This window comes from Balaenoptera borealis (assembly GCF_965194805.1).
Source record: "Balaenoptera borealis genome assembly, chromosome: 6".
Lineage (NCBI taxonomy): Eukaryota > Metazoa > Chordata > Mammalia > Artiodactyla > Balaenopteridae > Balaenoptera > Balaenoptera borealis.
The window spans coordinates 113,231,633-113,250,661 of NC_138863.1; the positions used below are offsets into that span (position 1 = coordinate 113,231,633).

The following is a 19,029-nucleotide window of genomic DNA, read 5'->3' on the forward strand; positions in this document are numbered from 1 at the left end:
TCTCGATAAATTCATATAGCTGAGCTTCTCATTTATAGATAAATGAGGCACGGATGGGGGGTGCAGAGGGAGGGAAGACTGTATGGTGAGATGTGAAAAGCACAGACGGGGTCAAATGTCACATGTGCTGACCACGGTGCTTCCCTGCTGGACCCTGGTTGCTACCCAACTATCCACTCTCTAAAGGCAGGGCTGTCCTCATCCTCACTGCAGTAAGAGCTGGCCGTTATCACTATAGCACACATCCTCTCAGCTGATGAGGTCCCCATTTAGAGCGGGGGGAAACTGAGGTATGAATGACCAAGCAATCTGTTCGAGGCCACACAGCTACCAGGTGGCAGAGCTGTTGAAGGCCCCAGCCATCAGGCTTAACCACGGCTCTCAGATGCCTCAGCATCTATCAGAGAGCCTCACACCTCGAAGGCAGCTCACTGATGAATAAACGGAGTGAGTCTGCAAAAAACCAAAGGGATTAAATCACTTGCTGGGCCCATGACAATAAGCACTTAATAAATATCAGCTGCTTTCCACCGAGTGTTAGGGTTTTCCTCCAATTTCAAGGCAACCCTGTAAGGCAGCTCTTTTCAAATGAGGAGCTGGGGAGATATATAATAATCATCTGGAAAATTTTCAAAACATTTAGCCCTGGGCAGAGCTCTCCCTCATCCTCCTCCCCTAAGTGTGCTTTAGTCATCCTGAGTTGGGCTTCAATTTGGGGATTAGAAAAGAAAACAACTTCCCAGGTGATCCGGCAAACACCCACTCCTATCCCGACCCAACTCCCACCCAGCAAAGCATCTCTGCTACGAGGTGTCTTGTCTCTCACGACAGGGAGGAGAACCCAGAATGGGCTGAGTGTGGAGCCTCACGGTGGAGACTTCATTTCAAAGGTTATGAGGAGGCACAACTAAAATGTATGTGATCAGCAAAATAATTACAAATATTAGAGCTGGGCATCCAAGTATATGGCAAGGGCGTAAAAACACACACACACCTTACACTGCAGAGGCTATCCTGAGGAAAATGGCAGATTGCTAACACATGTTACCAGTTTAGAACGAGATTACACTCTTACTATGTATTTTTTCTCATGCAATTCCATCAAAGCGATGTTAAGGCGGCATTTTCGAGTATTTTCTACAGAACGAAACCAGAGAAACTGACTAGAGCACAGAGACCCCCGTCAGACAGACATGCACAGAAGCAGCACGCTGCGTGCCCCCTGTGCTTCCACACGTTGTGGAGAAGACACCGAAGGTTCAAGAGATGGTCCCTGCCCTTAGAGACGAGTGCCACCTCCACCAACCCTCCCACACAGCCGTGCAGAACACGCGAACTCAGGGCTCTCTCCAGGGCACCACACCAGGGGGTCCCAGAGACTCAGGAGATGGAGAGAAGCCCCCCAGAGGTTTCAGAGACCCTGTGATGTAAACTGGGTCTCTTCCCTTCATTTTCCCTCATTTTTTAAGCTCCAACTAATGCCAGGCTCCAGGCTAGACATCGGGGGATAAAGGATGAATAAAAGTTCTGTAAGCTACTGACTGCAAGCTGCAAGCTTGAGGAAGGGTACACAGCAAGAGAGACACCCAGTTTCTCTGCAGTCCTGGGGACCTGGGCAGAGTAGCTGTAAACCAGAGGAAGGAGACCGTAAGGCACAGAGTTCCAGGACTCGGGACAGAGTTTTATTTATTTTTTATTTATTTTTGGCTGTGTTGGATCTTCGTTTCTGTGCGAGGGCTTTCTCGAGTTGTGGCAAGTGGGGGCCACTCTTCATCGCGGCGCACGGGCCTCTCACTATTGCGGCCTCTCTTGTTGCGGAGCACAGGCTCCAGACACGCAGGCTCAGTAGTTGTGGCTCATGGGCCTAGCTGCTCTGCGGCATGTGGGATCTTCCCAGACCAGGGCTCGAACCCGTGTCCCCTGCATTAGCAGGCAGATTCTCAACCACTGCGCCACCAGGGAAGCCCCAGGGACAGAGTTTTGAATGAGTCACTTAACATCTCAATTTGGTTCTGTCTGCCCTTAAAAGGAAGCCACAGAAATAGGTGGTATCTAAGTCCCTTCCATTTTAAGATTCAGATGAGAACAGACTTTTATTGACCAGCTACTCAAATGTTTTGATAATTCAGGATGACCACTCTCATAGCCTAGAATGCAATCCTGGCAGGAGAGGGAGGGGCAGGTTGGCGTCAGATGACAGAAACTGATTTACCGTGAGGGAATTATACATGAATGAAGCCATTATGCAAAATGGAAAACCACCGAAGTTCATTTTAAGTGTGCCCCCTCCATCTTATCCCTTGCCTCGAACGAATACACTAAATTTATGTCACTTGCCTCTCACGACCACTAGGTTTACAAGCCCATTAAAAAATACTTTTATAATCACTGTGCAAAATACTATGATCATTATTATAATGATTTAAATGCCTGCAGCAGTGCAGCAGGACCTGGGGAGAGTTTATTAATACCTTGGCAAAATGTGCCGTGAACACGCCATCGGGATGTTTGCTTTGAAAAAACTTCCCTGATTTTTTTCCAGTGAGCTCAGTTCACATTGCGCTCACGTTGTGACGGCCCCAACCCATGGGGCAGGTGAACTGTTTCCTCATTTCCTCTGCCCCACGGTGCTTCTCCCCACCAAAACCTACCCCAGGATCAAGCTAAGGCACTGGTTCTCAACCCTCACTGTGCGTCAGAATCACCTGGGGAGACCTTTTAAACACAAATGTCAGCCCACCACCCTCCCCCAAGATGATGAGTCAACTGGCCTGGGTAAGGCCAGGAAACCAATGCAACGTTAAGCGTGCCCTCAAATTCTAAGCGCTATTGAGCTGAAGTGTCCACCTTATCAGACAGATAATTGAAGTGCGCAGAGAGAAAAATGGGGGGAAAACAAGTCTGAGGGGTGAGGGTGGTAGGTGAGGGAAAACGGGGGCCGTGATAGACCAGAGACCCATCTCCTTATTTATTTATTTATTTATTTTTGGCTGTGTTGTGTCTTCGTTTCTGTGCGAGGGCTTTCTCTAGTTGCGGCGAGCGGGGGCCACTCTTCATCGTGGTGCGTGGGCCTCTCACTATTGCGGCCTCTCTCTTGTTGCGGAGCACAGGCTCCAGTCGCGCAGGCTCAGTAGTTGTGGCTCACGGGCCTAGTTGCTCCGCGGCATGTGGGATCTTCCCAGACCAGGGCTCGAACCCGTGTCCCCTGCATTGGCAGGCAGATTCTCAACCACTGCGCCACCAGGGAAGCCCCAGAGACCCATCTAGAAGCAGCAGCCACTCTGCAGCTCCAGACATGGGACAGCTTGAGGGTAGACAGTCTGGGGTTGGCCAAATCTTTCAGTCTTTCCAGAGAACCAGAAAGCCCAGAATCTTGGGACAAATCTCTGTATTTATCAATGTCTGCACAAATTTCGTTCTGTTGTTGTTGTTGTTTTAAGTTCCAGGTGGGCCCAAGTTCAAAGGAGTTCACAGTCTTGCTCACCTGCTCAGGCCACCTCATTACAGGTACCTGTTACTTTATCCTAACTGCCTAACCATTCTTAACTTTCTAAACAGTAGCCGGTATTGTTCTCAACCAGATACTAATTTCTGATCATCATTCTCAAAGGCTTCAGAGCTCTAGCTTTAGCCCACATGCTCTCCCCAACACAGGCTTGGGAATTAGTCATACCTAACTGCCAATCCTAAGAAACTGGAAGGGCATTTAAAAGCCATCTAGAAAGAGAGATGCAGACCCCAGGATCCAGAAAGTCTAAGTGACCTGCCCAGGACCACAAAGACTGTTGAAGGTGGGGTGACCAACTCCACCCTGGTATTAGCACTGGACGTCCCCTGTCCTGGGAAACCCGGGCAAAGCGGGATTGTTGATCATCCTGGATGAAGGACAGAGCCACACGGCTGTTCCTTTGGAAGGCACCCCCATCAACTGGAACTGTTGATACGTATACACATTCTAGCGTCAAGGTTTGCTCCCTGTTAAGATTCAAACTCCCTGAAGGAAGGAATTCAGATCCTGCAAGTTAAGTGCCTGATATTTGTTGGGAAAAGTCCTTATGACTCCTTGGTCAATAAAGATGCCTGCTGGTCTCGTCCTTGGAAAATACAGGCATCACTGCTCTGGGAATCTCTCTGAAGAACCCAAGGTCTTGACTATTCACTGGAGCTTCCTTCTCAGCCCGCAATGACCACTTCACCGCTTCACTGACAGCAAGCATGAGAAACATGAAGAAATGAACTAGATGAGTAACTTTCAGCTGGCTGCTCTTTTCTCTCCTCGTACCACAAAGTCTCCTTCCTACCCTAGTGAGGTTATTACCCATCATCAAGGACGTGGCATCTAGTATGTTCTGAATTCTCCACTCAGAAGGCAGCCTCTCAGCCGTGAAAGGAGTCAGCCTCTGCAATCCTCTCTTGGGAATCACTCAAGAGGGTCGGAGCTGAACGCCGAGTGTCTTGCATGGATGGAGGAGCAGTCTGGTGTGGCAGCGAGAGCCAGATTCCAATCTCAGCACTGACGTGAACTGCCCCTGAGCCCGCTCCCTTCGGGAAGTTACAGAAATGGAGACGCAGCTTCCTCGTCTATAAAATGTCTACCTTGCAGGGTTTTCATTTGCAAAGGGCCTAGTCCAGTGCCTGGTCCTGTAAGGCACCCCAGAGGCCTTTGCTAGTCAGGTGGGAGATCTCCCCCTACTGCCTGATTTCAAAACATACAACCGGCCTCCGCTAACCTAGTCTTATTCCGAATCAGACAGTGGTTTTCTTACTGCCCCTCAGTTGCCTTTCTCAAAAGATGCAAGCAAATCTGTGCGAGACACAGAAAACAGAGGCAAGTGTCAGCAAAATGTCACCACAACTGACACAAAGGATTTTTCTAGCTCGTCCGTCAGGGTTGATGGGCAAGACAGCAGAGCTCTGTCACCAAGCCCGATTCCCGATGTTGGTAAAGATCACTGCTTCAAAGAATTTCCTAGGTCAGCACTTAAAGTCTGAAATCCGTTCCCCGAATTCATTATAACCTATAGTAATTCATTACAACTCCATTTCTCAGCGCAAAACTCCACTTTCTGATTCACAATCTAGAGCCATTCCCTTGTAGATGCTGTAGTTTAGAATTACGACCAAAACAAGACCAAACAAGCCCTGTGCCCTTACGTTTTACCACCTAAACAAGATAAAACAAAGCAAGATGTACACATGCTTGGGAAACAATTCACATGGACATCATTTTAAGCAAACTGTATCTTAGATTCAAGAACTGTCTGCATTATTCTCCTAGCATAAAACCTGTTGTGGCAGTTCCGACTTTTTACATAACAAAGTTATGACCTTAGGTCACCAGATAGAATTACACTGCTCAAATTTATTCTTGGCAAGCTCTTTGGAGGTATAATCCACTTTGCAAGGATAAACATGTGGCAGCTATCAAACTCTTACAGACACTCACATACAACAAACACCACCGCCATGACCCTCAACTCTCACAGACTCAAGACTGTCCATGCCAATCCTAAATTAAAACGTATCCCGATAAAGTCAAGAAATAACCCAAGAGTCCGTGTAACAGGAAGTGTGACATTCTAACCTGGCAAGAGAAATGGGCATTCAAAAGCATTACTTAGGTCTGTAGTCAATGTCCTGGTACTAGAGCATACAAAACGACACCACTGGGGGAAGCTGGGTTCGTGAAACTCTCTGTACTCTTTTTTGCAACTTCCTGTGAAATAATTATTTCAAAACAAAAGAGTTGCCTTTTAAAGCATTACTTATTGGGTTTCTTCCTGTTTGGGGAGATTTTTCATAATACAGAAGCCCAAACCCCATTCTGAATGCCCCCTTTCTATTTATGGGTCCAGGATAGGACCTACACCCAAACACTTTGAAAAAGGTCTGCAGATGTTTCCGGAAAACCTCCCCTGTTCAATGAGAACCCCAAACGATGTAAATCACTGGAGACTTTAAGAGTGGAGAGACCGTCATATTTGATCTTGGCTGCTGTGTGGCAGATGTGAAGAGGCCACGGCCAGAGCCCAGGAGGCTCCCGCAGCTCTGGGTGAGGACTGAGGCAGATCAAGGCCTCCACAGGGTAGTGGCAGTCGTGGTTGGTAGAAGCATTTAAGAGGTCAAATAAGCAGGACAAGGAACAATGACTAAGTGGAGGGGATGGAGGGAGGAGTCCCGATGACCACTGGACTCTCATCTCAGGCAGCTGAGGCAACGTGGTATGTCATCCGCCAAGACAGGACAATGGAGGAGCCGGTGTGTAAGAGAGGATCAGGAAGGCTGCCTGAAGGTTCTACAGGGCAACAGGATTATGTACCTTCTTCCTCTAGTGGAGGAATCCCCTCTTCCTCGTCTGACGTTGTTCAGCCACTTGATCCTGGTCAGATCATTCTCACAGCCAACTACACACCCGGGCATTTAACCTTATGTACCTCCATTTGGAAAAGAGCTACCCAACCAAGCTGTCGTGCCCCACAGGATCTAGAGGTGCTTGGATTCTAACATTCCTATAAAAAGAACTAACCACCACAGGAAACCTGACTTAAAACTTTTTTTTTTTCAAAATTGAATATCCTACAACAAATGTTTTCACGTCTTTTTCTTACTTGTAGGAGTACAGGTTATTGGGAATAGGAAGAGGGTCCCTGGACAAACATTTCCCCGGGTAGACTGCCACAGCCCCCCAAAGTTTCACTTAGAAATGCTTTGGGGTAGAGAATTAAAACTCCAGGAACCCCTTCAACAAAAGGAATGTTCCAAGAATAAACTACGAAGAATCATAAGAAGTAGAAGAGACCTCAAAAATAGTTACCTCTGCTGTACACCTGAAACTAACACATCATTGTAAATCAACTATACTTCAATAAAAAAATAAATTAAAAAAAATAGTTACCTCCTATTACCTTCTCTATACCTAAAGGAATCTTTTCAGTATCATTGATGATCAGAAATTAGTCTCTTCACCATATCCCCCATCCTCCACCCCAGTCTTTATCTACTGAAAGGCCATTTTCAGATGAAACATTGCCTTGTCAGGCCCTAAGCATACAGGATCCCTCCCTTCTGTTTCTCTCATAACTTTTATGAAATATCTGTGCATGGTTACTTTTGTATTTGAATTATTCCTGATTATATTATTATGCTATATAATAAGTACTATTTCTTGAGTGTTTGCTATGAACCAACTAGGAACTTTATGCAAACCTTAATTCTCACAGCCAGTATAATATCTATTTTACAGAAGAAGAACCCAAGACTGAGAGATACAAGTACAGAAATGCTCTTATTACTTCTCTGTCCTAACCCAGGCTGCCCTTCCTGTGAACCCTAGTTCCTTCCACATTATACGTGTGATGTGAGGGCTTTATCCCCAGCACATCTAACATAGTTTTCCCACAGAAGATACTCAATAATTATTTGCTAAACTGCGCTGACATCTCCCAGCCCCTCCCCCAGCAGGGCCACCCTCTACCTACACTCCCTGTAAGTCGATGATTCTGTTAACCAGATCCCCATGTTCCCAGTGGGATCTGATTCTTGCCACATACTGGCACCGTCTCTTCCTTAACCTAGAATCCCTATTTCTAGAACCATCATCTGTGTCACCATCATATAGTGCCTACTAGGTGCCAGGCACAGCTTTAAGGCTTCACAAACATTAACCTGGCTGATCTTCACAACAATCCTGTAAGGTCTATACTACTATCCCCATTGTACAGATGAGGAAACTGAGATTTGGTGAGGTTACGCAGCCTGCCCTGGGCCATTCAGTCATTAAGTGATGACCTGGGGTCTGACCAAAACTTCAGGGTTAGCTTTCTGGAAGCCACAGCAATCTTTGGTTCTTATTTAACCTTCCTCCCCACCGTAACCCAATTGAAACCACAATGGCTTTATTTCTAATTGGAATGACCGTCAAGCAAGGTCTTCTCCACTCTGGGTTGGTGTAATCGACTGTTTTGCACCCACGTGCAAGACTTCCTATTTACAGTGCCCCCCCCTTATCCTTGGCGGATATGTTCCAAGACCCCCAGTGGATGCCTGAAACCGTGGATAGTACCAAACCCTATATATGTTATGTTTTTCCTATACATACCTACCTGTGATAAAGCTTAATTTATAAATTAGGCACAGAAAGAGATTAACAATAACTAATAATAAAATACAACAATTCTAACAATATACTGTAATAAAAATTATGTGAATGTGGTCTCTCAGAATATCTTATTGTAGAAATTTAATGCCTTTTCCTTGTTAACTAAACACCATGCACTGTGGCTGTTAAGTTTTGCAGTCTGAGGGGCAACAGCAAAACTAGCACAAATTTCTTTCTTCTTCTTCACAGTTTCACAGAAGATTCGTTTTTACTGTATATCTTAGCAACCTCATTAAGTTGAGAGCTTTCACGTTTTCACTTAAAGAAATCACTTTAGGGTTTCCGTGGCGGCTCAGTGGTTGAGAATCCGCCTGCCAGTGCAGGGGACACGGGTTCGAGCCCTGGTCCGGGAAGATCTCACATGCCGCGGAGCAACTAAGCCCGTGCGCCACAACTACTGAGCCTGAGCCCTAGAGCCCGCGAGCCACAACTACTTAAGCCCGCGCGCCTAGAGCCCGTGCTCTACAACAAGAGAAGCCACCGAAATGAGAAGCCCGCGCACCGCAATGAAGAGCAGCCCCCGCTCACCGCAACTAGAGAAAGCCCGTGTGCAGCAACGAAGACCCAACACAGCCAAAAATAAATAAATAAAATAAATAAATTTATAAAAAAGAAAAATCACTTTACAGCTTCTCTTTGGTATATGTGAATTGCCAGCATCACCACTCCTGCGCTTTGGGGCCATTATTAAGTAAAATAAGGGTGACTTGAACACAAGCCCTGCAATATCACAGCTGTTGATCTGAAAACTGAGATGGCTACTATGTGACTAAAGGGCAGATACACTGGACAAAGAGCTGATTCACATCTGAGCAGGATGGAGTGGGATGGTGCAAGATTTCATCACTGCTATTCAGAATGGCGCACAATTTAAAACTTGTGAATTGTTACTTCCGGAATTTTCCATTTAATATTTTCATACTGTGGTTGACCGAAGGTAAGTGAAACTGCAGAGGGCAAAACTGCAGATAAGGGGAGACTGTATTCCCAAGACATTTTATATTGTTACTTTTGGTCCATTGTTCTATCCCACTGGTTTTTCTTTGAATTGTTTCTGTCAATCAAAGCTCTAGGTATTGGGCTTCCCTGGTGGCGCAGTGGTTGAGAATCTGCCTGCTAATGCAGGGCACACGGGTTCGAGCCCTGGTCTGGGAAGATCCCACATGCCGTGGAGCAGCTGGGCCCGTGAGCCACAATTACTGAGCCTGCGCGTCTGGAGCCTGTGCCCCGCAACAAGAGAGGTCGCGACAGTGAGAGGCCCGCGCACCGCGATGAAAAGTGGCCCCCGCTCGCCGCAAGTAGAGAAAGCCCTCACACAGAAACGAAGGCCCAACATAGCCAAAAATAAATAAATAAATTTATTAAAAAAAAAAAAAAAAAAGCTCTAGGTATCATTTTGGCTTTGTATCATTTGTAAATTAAATAATTTACAAATTTACAGACTCCTTCAGCAGCCACTATCACAAGACCTTGACAGGAAAAGATACAAAATAAGACTTTAAACACTTAAGTAGTGATAGAAAACCAGGAGAAATAAAGGTTCCAATAAAGCATTGGTTCTCCAAACTGCTTCCAAAGTTGGGGGGATGGGGAGGGGAGGAACATCCTGTTAAGAAATCATGCAGCTATTCAGTTCATTTTGCAATAATCTTCCTTAAAGAAATGGTGCTCCAAATTAAAAAGGAAAGTTCTGTGTGAGAGGACATACAAAGAGAAAAGCCCATGAAGATCTTCTGACCTGTGGACAGTGGATCTGTATGTTCACACACAGGTGGCATCACCACCCACCACTGAGGAGTTCGGTTTATCTGATGATCATTTGTCTAGGTCACCTTTTTTTGGTAACAGCTTTATTGAGCTACAATTCATATACCATACAATTCATTCTTTCAAAGTGTGCAATTCAAAGGCTTTTAGAATGTCCATAGTGTTGTGCAACTATCACAACAATCAATTTTAGAACATCTCCATCATCCTAAAAAGAAAACCCTTTACTTATCGACTCCTAGTCCTCCATCCTCCCCCACCTCCCGCCCCCAGGAAATCACGAATCCACTTTCTGTCTCCATAGATGTGCCTACTGTGGATGGTTCATGTAAGTAGAATCCTATACTACGTGGTCTCTTGTGACTGTCATCTTTCACTTAGCACCATGCTTTCAAGGTTCATCCTGGTTATAACATGTATCAGTACTTCATTCTGTTAGTGGCTTAATATTCCACTGTATGGAGAGATCAGATTTCATCTATTCATCAATTGATGGCTACTGTGAATAAAGCTGCTATATAAACATTCATGTCCAACTTTTTGTGTGGACACATGTTTTCATTTCTCTTGGGTTTATATCTAGGTGTAGGATTCCTGGGTCATATGGTAACTCTACGTTTAACATTTTGAAGAACTGTTAAAATGCTGTCTACAGTGGCTGTACCATTTTACATTCCCAACAGTAGTGTATGAAGCTTCTCATTTCTTCATATCTTCGCCAACACTTATTATCATCTGTGTTTTTTTTATTATTATTATTGTAGTCATCCTAGTAGGTGTAAAGTGGTATCTCACTATGGCTCTGATTTGCATTTCCCTGATGACTAATGATGGTGAGAACATTGTCATGTACTTATTGGCTATCTGTATTTCTTTGGGGGGAGTTATCTATTCAGATTCTTGGCTCATTTTTTAATTGGGTTGTCTTTTTATTACTGAGTTGGAAAGAGGTTTTAACATATTCTAAATAGGAGTCCCTTATCAGATATATGATTTGCAAATATTTTTTTCCCATGCTGTGGCTATGTTATGAATCTTTTTTTTTCCCCCAAATTCACTGGTTTTTCAACAAACATCTATTGAGCGCCTTCCCAGTGCAGGACATCGTCCCCAGCAAGCGGAGGTTACAGCTGTGAGTGAGCTCAGGACCCAGGTGAGGACTGGGGCTGACCACTCCCTGATCATAAAACAGAATGGGGTCAGTACAGAAGGGACAGAGAGTGTTGGGGGCCGGGTGCATGTGCGGAGAACAATCCCAGATGAGTCACTGGGGGCCTTCATACAGGCAGCCATCTGTGAAAGGGGTCTCTGAAGTGGTGTGAATGGTGGCCTGTTGCCAGATCTCTCATTTTCAAGAGACGTCAGAAATCCCTGGTGGTGGTACACATGGGAGTGGACACTGGTCACCCAGGTCCCCTTGGGAGCCCACCCATGGCCTCCTCTGGTTCCTCTGGTTCCAGCCCCCATGGAAGCGGACCTGTGGCCACTCCGGGACCCCCGTGGGAGTCTCTTCTGGTTCCCCTGGAGGGGACTCGAGGACCCCCTGGCACCGGTCCCGTGGGAGGGGCCCCGGACCCCCGACGAGGGAACCGGCGAGCACGGGCGTGGCCTGGGGAGCGGCAGGAGGACTGACGGACCCTGGCTGCCCGCCGCCCCGGTCCGCTATGTTATGAATCTTTATCTTCTATGTCAAAACATAACTGTAATACTTATTTGTTCTTTCAAATAGAGTTTACTTCTCTATTTGTCCAGTTATAAAATATTAAAAATGTTTCTGAATCAAGCAATTCATATCACCATTTTGCATGATTTTTTTAATATAAGTGGGCATATCTCATGAGCTCCTTAAAGTATTATATTGTTATGATTTTTCTACAGACCAAACCATGACTCTTACAAATATAAAATGAACAGATATCAAAGATTTTACTTAGCTCATTAATTAAAGAGGGAACCAGAAGGATATTACACCAGATTCAAAAGAGATTACAAAGAACACACACAGAACACATCAGGAGTGTTGAAATAAATTTGTTAGTATATATAAAACTGGTTTCTTGAGAGCAATCAATAGTACCTCCACTGGACAAAATTAATTTGTATTTCTATGAATAAGAATCACTTCCACTGCTATCATTTTTCTATAACTTGCCACATTAGTACAACAGTTCAAAGAAAATGAAAGGCACAGATGACCCAGAAGGGTGCACTGGACACTAAATAATCTTTTTTGCCTACTTCAGAGTCAACAATTTTCTTGACAGTACTTTAAAAGGTGTCTAGTATCAGTCAATCCAATCAGGAGATGGAAATCACACAGTAACATTAACAGGAAAAGCTTAATATAAACAATAGTTAACTACAACCAGGGTTAGGGTAACAAGAGATTGACGAGTAAGCAGTAATACAAGGGATGCTAAAGCATATAGGAAGACGAGCTATAAGGAACAGCCAAGGATGAGGCAGCACCCACCCCAGGGTGGAGACCCTGATTGTTGGAGAGGGCACAGCTTTGACTCTCTAGATGGCACAGAAGCCACTGTGGTGCCAGTTGGCCAAATTTTCTAGAAATGCATCCTCTACTGTGCCAAGGAAAGCTGCTCACAGGGAGGTATCCCACTGCAGGCAATCTGCTACACATCACCAAGAGGGTGCCCGGGAAGCTGCTGGCCACCGTGCGCTCTTGGCTGCCACATGACACAGGAGCCAACACTGGAGAAGACACACACTCTGGAGGAGCCCCCCAGAAAGCACAAAGAATCAGGAGCGAAACCCTTTCCTCCTACAAAGTCTCCCCAGTGCCCTCTACTGGCAAAGCTTAACATTGTGCGATCTGCCAAGGAAAAAAATTGAAGCGGCCCAGATCCAGTTTTACAGAGCAGGCAAAAGGGACAGATTTGAAGTTGAGAGGCCACAAGCCAACAATGGCACAAGTGGTACAGTGAAATACATTTGAGAAATGCCAGATATATATATCCAGAGAAAGACATTTGTGTTGTACCCTCTGGCTGGACAACCTGAGGCAACTTTCACCAAAACTGAAAACGAGGAGTCTAATTGGGGCTTTTCTTACCCTATAATTTGTCAAAGGCTGACCCTGAGTGTTTATCAATTTATAGTACTACGAATCCTCCTCAACTTTCCTATGGATCCTCACCTTCCCCTTCAAAGGAATACCCTTCTTACCTTCCACTTCACTCCTGTTCTCTTCCTACCCTCCTAAACACACACACACACTCTCACAAACACAAGGTTGTAACAACAGGTGTCACAGGCATCTGTGACTCACCCCGCACCAATTCTGTACCGTCTGACTGCTGATTACATTCTGACTGAAACAGCGACTAAGAATACGCCAGTCCTTTCCTCTCTTAACATTACTCCCTCCATAAATCCTTCCAATTTTGTGCTCATATTCTTGCTTAGACGTCACCATCCTGAGCCTGGTATTTTCTGGATCCAATTCTTCCCTGCCTTGAGCTTTTACGCCAGCCTGTGTTCTGTCTCTCTAATGGCTGGCAGGTGAGTGAAAAGCTCCACAACTGGGCCCTAGTCTAGGTAAAAGAAACGTGGCTCATTTTCACCTGTCACACTCCACAGCCACACGCAACACAACCGTTAGCACCAGACCTGCCACTCCAAAGCCCACGGAACAGACCGAAGAATACAACGCCTCCCACCCTTGATGAACCAGGACAGTCTGAGGCTGTATGAAAGGCTGAAGATAGATCGCAGTTAAAGAGGGTTCTAGACTAAGCCAAGGGCCTTCTCAAGGACACCATCTCTGCCAAGTCTACCCCAGGAACCATACGATGTAATTCAAAGTAAGTAGGTATGGGTGAGAGTACAGCTTTTCCAGAACCCAGCCTATAAAAAAGCCAGACTAACAAAGAGGTTGGTACCAATGTTTTCTGAGAGGTACTATTTTATTGTCTGTTTTGGGCAACACTTGTAGCTCAGAACTTGAGTGCTCATAAATGCTGAACCCTGCAGAGAATGAATATAAAGGTCCTGTCAAGAAGAGCTCCTCTTTCAAACTTACTACTTCAGGTTTTCATTTTGGGGTTCAAGGGGAAGCAGCAATTAGGACAGAGAGGTGGAAAGACCATACCCAGAGCTCAATCCAGTATGAGACTTTTAAACGGTTTTGTTTCACAGACAAGTAGCCATTCCATGGTCAAGTTTCTTACCACTGCAGCCCACGACTCACAAGGAAGAGAGTGTAGGCAAGGCCCTGGGATGGAGACTCCAGGCGTGTGCCCTGTTAGTAGGAAACAAGATGGGGTGGAGGATAGGGGCTCTGCTTTGTGGTAAAGTGATGGGCCAGAGAGGGCAGAACATCAAAATTACATGCGTTGATAAGGATATATACCCTTACTGTTATTTGATGGTAGACTAGAAATCAGGTCAAGGAGGTTTTTTTTTTTAATGACTTAATAGCATTTGGGAAACAGGGGGATTTCATAGAAAACTCTAAATTTCTGGCATCTCCTGAAAAAAATGGGACTATCTGGTCACAGTGAACCCTTTCCTGTGGGAGGAACTTGGCAGGAATGAAGTGTTGAGCATGTCCATCCAATATTCCATGGAAACTACGCAGGCTGCTTTACATATCTGCCACCTGCCTAGCATTTTATACAGTCACGTACTAAAGGACTACAAGCTCCAAGGATAGCAGGTCATGTGTTATTTTTCTTCGTAAGCATATTTCAACATAGTGCCAAGGGCACAGTGCCCAGCAACTATGCCTGCTGGGTGCTAGGCACTCGGTATCAAATACTCTACTAGACCCTCTGCATACACCACCTCATTCCATTCTTGCCCTTTGGAAATATTTGCTCCCCACTTTGCATATGAGGTTCAGAGAATCAGCTAACTGCCCTTCCAAAGCTCACACAGCTAGGAAGCAACTACAGAATCTCGTCCCAAGTTTATGTGATTCCAAAACAGTGTGGAAAAGCAAGTCAGGCTATGGAAAAAGAGTTTCTAGTTAAAAAAAAAAAAAAAAAAAAAAAAGAGCTTGATAGCAAACACTCTCTGGTTTCCCAGATACAGTTTTTGTTCCACATCTGTCAATAGAAAGTACATATATTATAGGGTCATTGCTTCTCTCTTCTGCAACTCTTAAGAACCTTGCATCAGGAGAGCCAAGGCCTCTCTAACCTTTGGAGATGGTCCACACTCTGTCTGTGGAGTATCTTTCTCTCAAGGCCCCTGCAACCTTCTGAGATGGTCCACATTCTATGGAATGAGTTCCTCTCAGGGCCTCTCCAGCCTTCGGAGATGGTCCACAGTCTATGGAACGTGTTTCTCTCAGGGCCTCTCTAGCCTTTGGAGATGGTCCACACTCTGTCTGTGGAATGTGTATCTCTCTATATAAACTCACTTTCACTTAAAAAGAAAAAAAAAGAGAGAGAGAGAGAAAGAGCCAACATCTACCTCCTAAATCTTCAAATGGGTTATTTCAGCTACAGGGATTAGTGACCATGCTTCATCTAGGCAATTTGGAAGGAAAAGCATTAAGTTTAAACATAACATGCTTTCAATGTGAGATCACAAAGACAAAAAGTCATAGCGGGAAGTCATTCCATGTAATAGGAAGCAGGGACTCTTAGCCAAGGGGCAGAGCACAGAACAAGCTCTCAAGGACAAACATTCTCTCTCGGGCTACACAGCAGCTGACTGGTAACTGAACAAATGTCTATTTAAGCTACTTGCTTGAAAACACAAAAGGTGCTACCCATTCACAGTTTGAAGAGGCATCAGGGCAGCTCCCAGAAGAGGTCAAATTCTGGCAAAGGTCTTAAAATGACTTTATCACATAGGGTTGTCCACTTATCAATGTATACTGATACTGGTGACATGCCAGCAGTAGGACAAAAAACTACCTGCTCTTTCCTCTGGTACCTTATGCAATCACAAGATACACTACGAGATGAAATGACCCTTTTAATGTTTATCTCCCTGGACCAGACTCCTCAAAGGCCGAACCAGTGTCTTACTGCTTGAATCCTCAGCACCTTCTATGGTGGCTGCATGATGGTATCTTCCCATCCCCAGACCTCAAGTAGATAGTCAAAAAGGATTCTTTTTCTGATCCACACATTTGCCTGTTAACACTCACAGCAAGGTGCCAAACTAAATCACATACAGATATATATATAAACCACTTTGTATTAGCAGTTACCATAAAAGTGATAGGAAATCAGAACTGAATCTAACCCGTGGACGGGCCATGCCCATGACACAATGCCTCAGAGAGATCTGACTGCTGCTCATGGGAACAGGCTGAGCTTAGAGCTTTGCTCCTTGAACATTCATGTGCCTATGAATCACCTGGGACTCTGGTTATTCTATAGATTCTGAGTCTGTGGGCCTCAAGAGTCTGCACGTCTTTTTTTTTTTTAATTGAAGTACAGCTGATGTACAATGTTGTGTTAATTTCTGCTGTACAGCAAAGTGACTCAGTTATACACATATATGCATTCTTTTTCTCATTCTTTTCCATTATGGTTTATCCCAGGATACTGAGTATAGTTCCCTGTGCTATACGGTAAGACCCCGCTGTTTATCTGTATAAAATAGTTGGCATCTGCTCATCCCAAACTCCCAGCCCACCCCTCCCACAGCCCTCCTCCCCCTTGGCAACCACAAGTCTGTTCTCTATGCCTGTGAGTCTGTTCCTGTTTCATAGATAAGTTTGTTTGTGTCATATTTTAGATTCCACATATAAGGGATATCATATGGTATTTGTCTTTCTCTTCCTGACTTACTTCACTTAGTATGATAATCTATAGTCGCAAGAGTCTGCACTTCTAATAAGCTCCCAGCTGTTGCCGACACTGCCAGTTTGCGGAGCCCCTCTGAGCAGCAAGGATCTAGGAGCTCCAACGGGGACCGTAATCACCTTGGTTCCTTGCAGCCTACGCCATGCTCTAAGGAGCTGGGCTGACTTGCAGCATAGGATAGCACTGATGTGACGTGCTTTAGATGGGATATTCCTAAGGCAACAACCTTTTCCTTTTATTCCATTCAAGCTCTAACAATCTATCAGCAGTCAATCCTAAGGGGTAAGAATTAGTACGGGGGGGGGAATTAAGTCAGAAAGAGAAAAATAAATATTGTATATTAACGCATATATGTGGAATCTAGAAAAATAGTATAGATGAACTTATTTGCAAAGCAGAAATAGAGATACAGTCGTAGAGAACAACCGTATAGATACCAAAGGGGAAGCGGAGGTGGGGGATGAACTGGGAGATTGGGATTGACATATACACACTACTATGTATAAAACAGATAGCTAATGAGAAGCTATTGTATAGCACAGGGAACTCTACTTGGTGCCCTGTGGTGACCTAAACGGGAAGGAAATCCAGAAAAGAGGGGATATATGTATAGGTACGGCTGATTCACTTTGCTGTACAGCAGAAGCTAACACAACAGTGTAAAGCAACTATACTCCAATTAAAAAAAAAAAAAAGAGAGAGAGAATCAGTACACGGGGAAAACTCTCAAAAACAAATAGCAAGTGCCTTCATGAGCACTCCCTATGTGGTTGTCACAGCCATGGCCGCCTGGGTTATGCACCTCTGGGGGCCTGGTGCGGGCTTTCTCCTCATTGGAAACAGGTTCCTACATGCTCCCGCAGCCTCTAGCCTTTTCTTCCAGATCGCACATTATAATTTCCAATCTCTTTAGGCTTTCTAAATAACCTAGGCAGGGGGTCCGAATACTGAGGGGGGCACAGACTCCAAGGGGCATCTGATAAAAGCTATGAACACTCTTTGCCCCGCAAATACACAGACACTAAAGGTTATTTAACATTTAAAGCGTTTCATAGACAGTGCCTGAAGCTATAAAAGGAAGCCTGCTCCCTGTCTTCTGGAAGAGGTACTTTAAAGACACAGGGTAACACTTACTTGGAACGCTTTATTTTTAAAAATACGAATCCTTTTCAACAAATACTCCATGGGAGATACCAAGTCCCTGCCTCTGGAAACTTACTGCAGATCGTAAAACGCCTGCAAACAGGTTACACGCCTCATTGCAGAGCGAGATGACAAATGAATAAAATCGCACATTTCAAGACAAAGCCGCAAGCCTAGAAACAATAACCGTGATGGACACTGCTCTGACCCACATTTTCTTAAAAGCCCGCAAGAGATGGTGGGACTTGTTCTGTTTATCCACAAAAGGACTGCAGGACGGAGGGGACCAGAGGAGAAGCAGGAGAGGAAAACTAATTAAAAAGCAAATGGGGAAAAAATGAGCTTGGAAAGGGCTCACTGAACTGCTGACAGCCTAGAGTGCGGAGGTGAAAAACAAATGCAAAAGAGATTTGGCAGAATCCAAAAAGAGCAGGATGAGAATGAGAAATGAGGACACAGCCAACTTCCAGCTACAAGTCAGAGAGAGGAGTCGGAGTGACATTTACGCAGAGGAGAAAAAAAAAAGTTCCCTGGATGATGAAAGTGGAAAGAACAGAATAGACTGAAGGAGAGAGAGGGATGAGGAGGAATGTGGACACACTGCTGCTGCAGCAAATAAAACATGGCAGCATCTCACACACACACACACACACACACACACACACACACACACACACACACACACACACACACACACACACACACACACACACACACCCCAGCGGAGAATCTCACCCAATGCAATCCAATGCCCTCTTAAGAAAAAAAGGAGGGCACAAGGAGCAGCCTAAGCCATCACAAATCAGCTTAAAATTACAAACGAAAGCCCACCTGGCGCGTGGAGGGGTTTGCAGGCACCTGCAGGAGCACCTCCCACCGCCACATCACACAGGCCGTCCGGCTCCTTTCCATTCATGCAGGAAACGACAAGCCAGAGACACCCTCCTATGCTCTTTCATCTGAGCCATTGACTGTGGAGACAGGTCATTTCACAGGGGGTAGAGGTGGGGATGCAGGAAAGAGACAGGCTATGAATGGAGGTGCCCAAGAACACGACTTTGAAACAGAGCCGCGTCTGGAAAGGAAAGTTTCCGGAAATGAGAGCCTGGGGGAGAACGAGGATCCCGTGGCCGACTGTAAAGATACACAGCACTGCCCACCGCAGCCTGTAGT

General features: G+C 45.2%; 1 protein-coding gene across 8 annotated transcripts in view; it reads right to left on the minus strand.

Annotated features, from left to right (window-relative positions):
* Nucleotides 1-19,029, minus strand: part of MGAT5 (alpha-1,6-mannosylglycoprotein 6-beta-N-acetylglucosaminyltransferase) — a 368,150-nt gene that overhangs the window by 247,553 nt on the left and 101,568 nt on the right. The window lies entirely within an intron of this gene.